Raw genomic sequence first — 7,551 nt, forward strand, 5'->3', positions numbered from 1 at the left:
TTATTATGGTCTTTGGCAGGCCATGAAGCTTATAAATATTATCTAAGAACACTTGAGCTACATCTTTTGCTGTGTACGGGTGTGCCAATGCCAGGAAGTGAGCATATTTGCTCAACCTATCAACCACTACCATGATAACCTTCTTGCCATGAGATTTCGGAACGCCTTCTATAAAATCCATGGAAATGTCAGACCAAATCAGTTCTGGTATTGGTAACGGCTGTAACAGTCCCGGAGACGCTATAGTTTCAGCCTTATTTCTCTGGCATGTGTCGCACTCAGCTACAAATTTACACACTTCTCTTCTCATCTTCTTCCAATAAAAAGCTCTCCGTACTCTTTCTAATGTTTTCTTCACCCCCGAATGTCCACCCTCTACTCCACCATGAGCTTCTTGCAATATCGTCTTCTTTAATTCAGAACGATCTCCTAACCACAACCTTCCTTTGTACCTCAGCTGATTATCTACCCAGGTAAATTTAGAGTGTAGGTTCTGATCGTGCTGAATCTCCTGGATGAGTTTTTGTATGTTTTCATCGTTCTTCCATTCATCTTGTAGCACGCCCAACCAAATTTGCTATTGGAAATGACAAAGCCATAATAATTGGTTCTTCCCTTTCCTCCTGCACCCTTGATAAGGCATCTGCAGCTGTGTTCTCCTTGCCACTACGGTAGACGATCTCATAGTCATAACCAGCTAATTTGGTAAGCCATTTATGTTGCATCGGAGTTGAAACTCGTTGATCTAAAAGGAACTTTAGACTGAGATGATCAGTGATTATCTTAAAGTGCTTTCCTACCACATATGGCCGCCATTTTTGTACTGCCATGACAGCAGCCAACATTTCTTTTTCGTATGTCGAAAGACCCAAATTCTTCGGAGCTAAGGCCTTGCTCAGGTAAGCTATGGGTCTGCCCTCTTGCAACAATACGGCTCCTATCCCATTTCCGGATGCATCGCACTCAATCACAAAATCTTTCTGGAAGTCTGGCATTGCCAATACTGGTGTCGCACACATGATGCGTTTGAGCTGGTCAAAGGCGTCTTCTGCAGCTTGAGTCCACTGAAAATTGTCTTTCTTCAACAAAACAGTGAGTGGTTGACTAACTTTTCCATAATCTTTAATGAACCGCCGATAGTAACCTGTGAGCCCCAAAAAACCCCTTAAAGACTTGAGGGAATTAGGCTTAGGCCATTGCAGCATGTTTTGAATTTTTGCAGGATCAGTGGCAACTCCTTCCTCTGAAATTACATGCCCCAAATACTCAATCTTCTTTTTACCAAAAGCACATTTTGATTTTTTAACAAATAACTGGTTCTGGGTCAATACACCAAACATCAATTCCAAGTGTTCTAAGTGTTCCTTCAAGCCACTAATGAAACATTGAACAAAGAAATCCTCTGGCAGCCCCCTCGTTCTAGCCATCAATGCCTCAAATTGTTCTTGATAGGCTTTTACTATAGTAGTTTGCTTCAACTTGGTTAACTGGCCAACTGGACTGTCATAAGCACTAAGACCAAAACGAGCAATGATATCTGTAGAAAAACTCTCCCAATTGATGTTCTCATGGCCAGCTTCATACCCCTGAAACCATTCGAGGGCATGTCCCTCCAGATGAATCGACGCCATCTCTACTTTCTCCTCTTCAACAATTCCATTGATGTTGAAAAAACGGTCACACTTGTAAATCCATCCATTAGGATTTTCACCCTCGAATTTGGGAAAATTCAGTTTGGAAAATCGAGTTTGAACGGAATTCTTACCAATATGATTATTATTCGATCCCCTATTGGTTGAGGTACTTCCTCCATTGTTGGAATCCCCTGTCTTCGTTGTTGTGGATTGATCAAGTTTCAAGCTTATAGCAGCCATCATCTTAGACAAATCTGATAAAAGAAGGCCGTGTTTTTCTGAGGTCTCCCACAACTGCTTCAGAGATTCATCTACACGCTTTTGCTCTTGCGCTCTTGTTCCGTCAGCCATATTGGTGCCAAAATCGAGCTCTGATACCAAATCTTAAGATTAAAAAGGTTGAACCCAAACGAGAAGCAAAGCTCCTGAAGTTTTATTAAGTTTTTTTTGCATAAAAAAATAATTCCTCAATCGAGTTCTCCTTATACAGAAAAAACAAGGAAATAAGCCAATAAAGGAAACAACTAAATAAGGAAAAACAGCTAGCTAGAATCAAGGCAAATCAGCCTTAAAGGAAAATTGCCGTAACACTAGTCTTATTCAGTCCATTACATATCAATTTAAGTTTTTATGTAAAAGAAAAAAAAAGGGTTAAAGAGTTCAAGGAGAACAAGAGTTGCTAAGATGTTAGGAATATTTTCATATTATGCATACGATAGAACATGGTGCATGAAATTGGTGAACAATTTTCTTATTTTCATAGTAAGTTCCTTAGGACTTTGTTAATTCATTTTATTTTATTAAAACTAATAGCAGTCTAAGCTCATAATTAAAGGAGTTTGATGACAAATTGAGAAACTTGTGGGTTGAAAAGAATCACCTCAAAAGGCAGTACATCAAATTGTATTTGAAGTTGAGATCGATAAGCACTGCGTTCACTAAAATAATAATAATAAAATAAAAAGACATGAAATCCAACTTTTTGAGTTCTAACTGCCCATTTCAACTTTTCCATGTTAATGTGAACTATCAATGTCTTGTTTCCTTTTATATATATATAATCTTTTTTTAATGGGGGCACCTTTTTTTTTTTTTTTTTATGAAAGCACACTTTAAAACCGTGGGGTTTAAGAGAGTTAGTTTTTAACTCTTTTAAACCGTATGATTTAAAAATATGTCCGCATTCAAAAAAAATGTGGGCATCCATACCTGAGAATGATTATATATATATATATATATATATATATATATATATTGGTTTTAAAGATGACCTTAATCAAGTGTGCATGAAGTTGTGTTATACGACCCCATAACTGAATATTTCTCTAAAAGGTCTTTTGAGAGAAGTCAGGATTTCTAATTTTTCCCATAACTTTTCCCAAAAGACCTTTTGAGAAGCTATTTTCTCATTTATTATACTTTTCATAATTCCTAAACTAACATTAAATTAATAAAGGAACAAAAAAAATTTACATCCATATCCAAACCCTTAAACCTTATTTCTTACGTATTTTTCTTGTTTTGTCTATTCATTGTTTAACTACAAAAAAAAAAAAAAAAACAACAACAACAACAAAAAAAGGAGCACAATCGCCACACCAATCTTTTTTCAAGTAAGATTTTTTTTTGTAATCTCATGCTTTGATTTGCATATTATTTTTAATTTTTCAATGTATATATATATATACGGAATCTCATGCTTTGATTCTTTGTCCATTCGGTTATACTTTATTTAATTATTTTTTGAAATGAATTTATAAAGTTGACTTGGAACGAAGAATAATGTTTTGCAAATTGGTGGAATATGGAGTAGAAGTTAAGGGCCCATTCGAGACCCTTTTCCAAGCAGTGTTTTCATTTTCGTTTTCATAATACACATATAATACATGTTCAGTGGATTAATTTCAAAAAACAGATTACAAAACAAAAAATATGGATTCATTATTATAACTAGCAAACTGAAAACATGTAAAACATGTTAAACATGTTCTCCAAATATTACAAACTAAACCTAAAAATAAATTTAAAAAACAAAAGCAATATCGTGATCCTCCTCCTCCTTATCTCTTCATTGTCGCTCTCTCTTCCCTCGCAGCTTTCTCGATCCAGTTGTAGCAAATCTACACTCTCTCCCTCCCCTTATCTTCATCCAACATCTTTCTCTCTTCTTATTTCTCCCGATCCACTCTCTCTTGGTCTCTCTTGGTGTGCTAGTTGTTGTCGCTACTTCATTTCAATCACTGTCGCTGCTCTGTCTCCGCCGTAGCCGCTGCTGGTCTGACTCCACCCAGCTGCTGCTACTCCGTCTTTGCTCTCCCGAATCTTTCACTTGCACAACCGATGTTGCTCTCCCAAATCTATCACTTGCCAGTATTTGTTTTGTTTAAGTAAATTTTTGAGAATTTCTTTGAGTAATTTTAATTGTTTTTAATAGGATGATATTGTCGATTAATAGCATGTACTAAAACTAGAGTATTGTAGATTAATTATATTTTATGTACTTGTTCTTTCAATGTTGTAGTATTTCTTTTCACTCTTGAATGATGAATATTGGGGGTTATACTTGCTGATCCCTTCATAATGATGGGTTACTCATCAAAGCCTATGATTCTTCTTATATTGTGCTGATGGGTCCAAACTACAAAAATTGTATATTTATATCTGAAATTTTTACTCAAAGTTAACAAAGCAATTTCAAAATTGATTTACTATGTAAAGATTGAAGCTCATTGACCACGGTTATCGCAGTACCTATGCCTTTTAATTGGGTTTTGTTATTAGAAAGAAATAGAGATTTTTCAAGCGTTGACTTGGATATAATTCAATTAAACAATCTGTAATTTCAATTTATTGCTTTGTATGGAATTCACAATTTCAATTTATTGTCTGTCACTCTGAAAATATTGCCTGGATAGAATTCACTCCAATCTGCAACTTGTGGAAGTGAGAACAAAAAATAGAAACCCATTTTTTTGTTGTGCCTTGGAAAAAAATAAGTTAAAAAATTTTGATGAGAGCTCGGCCTTAATTTAAATTGGCTTGTGTAATTTATAATCTATGTATATGTAAGAGCAGTGTTTTTAATTTGATTAGTATTTGATATATGTTATTTTTTTAATTTTTTCGGGTAACATTAAGTTATTAATGTATGCATGTTGCTGAAATGGCTTTCATGCTATGTTGAATTTGATATGTGTTATTTTTTCTAATTTTTCAAGATATGGATCCACATGATGTGAGGATAAGGTTGATTGGTCTAGCTAGATCGAAACTGTTTTTATTTGTATAGTATATGACCATGTTAAAAATGGTGATTTACAAACATCAACTTTCACTAAGAAAATTTGGACCACCATAAGTGATGAGTTATTTGAATAATTCCAAAAAAGATTTAATGTAGGGCAACTTAAGTCCAAGTTTAATAGGTTACGCAAAAAACATCGAGAGTTTTCTGCCTTAATAGCTCATACCAGGTTTGGTTGGGATCCTGTTTCAAATACTGTCATAGCATCAGAAGCTATTTGGGCTGAATATATTAAGGTAAAACTATATTCGCAGTATATTAAATAGTTTCGTATAAAATTAAAATATTATTTTTTGGTTTTATACACTTATTTTTTTTCCACAGAGAGTGTCTGGAGTGAAGCCATATCGTAAAAAATGATTAGAGCACTATCAAACCTTAGAGGAGATATTCAACACCACCACAACTTTTGGCCATTTACGTTTTTCCTCTAGTCAAGTTCTATTGTCCTCGGATGAGGATCGTGAATTCGAAGAGAATTTTCTTGGTCATGGAGTTCATGTTGATATTGAGGATGACGATTCAATAGAATCTCTCTCCGACACTAGGACAGAAAAAGGCCTCGTCGGTCAGTTGCAACTTCAACTGAGTGGTAAAAAAAATAAGAGTGAGTTTGACAATTACTTTAAAATGACTAGTTCAATGATGAATGCTAGAATGGAGATGGTTAAATGCAAAAGTGCGGAGTCAACTTCTCAATGTGTTGAAAAGTGGTCTATTGAAGAGTGTATTGAAGCTATGGAGAAATTGGGAGACATTGATGGAGATACATACAATAAATTGATGGATAAGCTAGTGCCTAGTAGTAAGTGGAGGAAAGCTTTTCTGAGCATGCCTGAGCATAGGAAAAAATATTAGTTAACTAGTTTATAGTTTGTTTTTTAAAATGTAATGTTTAACTTGGATGTTATTGGTTGTGAATTCTGTGCTTGTTCATTTTATGGTTTGGACCTTGTAGTACTTTTATTTGTCGAACTTTATGTTATTTTATGAGTTGAAATGTATTTTGTTGAACTTTATTTTATTTTTGTGAGTTGAACTTTCTAATGTTTTTATTTATTTATTTGGTACAATATTTTTAGATGGTGAACGAATTTTGTATTTATATGTTCATTTTATTTTATTTTTGTAGATTAATTATCATATACTTGAGATATAATTTGTCATTTTTTTTTTAATCAAAGCATAAAAATGAACAACAACAACAATCAAGATGATGATATTGATAATTTAATAGATATTGAAAAAGAAGTTTTAGAGGTAGCCATTACTATAAAAATTTATGAGAAACAACAGTGTGGTATTAAAAGGCAATGTTATATAGGACAATTGTGTAGCATTGAATTTGTTGAAGAGTTGTTAAATGGTTATCCGGACAGGATATATAACATGTTTCGAATTGATAAAGAAGTTTTTATTTGATTATGTTACACACTTAAACATTTACAATTATTAGAGAATGATAGACATGGTTGTATCAAGGAGGCTGTAGCAATGTGCTTGTATATATTGTCCCATGGTGCTGTTGTGCGGGTTGTATCTGAGCATTTTCAACATTCAGGGATACTGTGTTTACACACTTTAAATGTGTGTTAAAAGCACTTTGTCACTTGGCAAATCACATTATAAACCAAAACATCAAGGGAAAACGCCACTAGAGATTATAAACAATCCAATTTTTTTTTCCATATTTTGAGGTAAGAAATTCAATACACGTTACTTTAATGTTTATATGACGTTAACATTTGATTAATAAATTAATAATTTTTACATATTTTCAAAGTGTATCGGTGCAATTGATGGAACCCACATTGCTGCATGGTCACCAACACATAAACAAAAATCATATTGAAATAGAAAGACTCAGGTGACTCAAAATATAATGTGTGCATGTTCTTTTGACATGATGTTCACATTTATATATACAGGCTGGGAAGGTACCACCAATGACTATAGGGTGTTTATGGATGCCTTAAATAGACCAGAATCTAGGTTTCCACGTCCGAAAGAAAGTAAGTATATATATATATATGTTAATATATTTGGCCTTTATTTTTTAATTAAGTTATGTTTTATTGTTTTTATATTTTAGGATATCACTATGTTGTGGATTCTGGATATATAAATATGAACGGATTTTTGACACCATATAGAGGTGAGAGATATCATTTACGTGATTATAGAGGACCAGGTCGAGCACCTAGAGGCCCCTAGGAATTGTTTAATTATAGACATTTATCATTGCGTAATGTAATTAAGCGATGCTTTTGTGTTTTAAAAGCGCGATTTTCAATTTTAAGGGATATGCATAATTATAATTTACGTAAGTAACATCTAATTCTAATTGTATGTTACGCTTTACATAATTTTATTTGACAAGAAAATGCAAGTGATAGGTTTTTTGGAGACTTTGATGTGCAAGATTTGGTTACCAACGAAGAAGAAGACCCTATTAGGCCTTTTACTAATATTGATTTATCTCAACAAGTGTCACAGAGATGAATGCTACAAGAGATAGAATTGTAGCTTCTATGTGGATACGTAATGCATAATGTCTATCATGTAATTTTTTTATAATTATTTTGTTTCAATCATGTGTTGTAATATATATCT

This window comes from Citrus clementina, unplaced genomic scaffold (assembly GCF_000493195.1).
Source record: "Citrus clementina cultivar Clemenules unplaced genomic scaffold, Citrus_clementina_v1.0 scaffold_6, whole genome shotgun sequence".
Taxonomy (NCBI): Eukaryota; Viridiplantae; Streptophyta; class Magnoliopsida; order Sapindales; family Rutaceae; genus Citrus; species Citrus x clementina.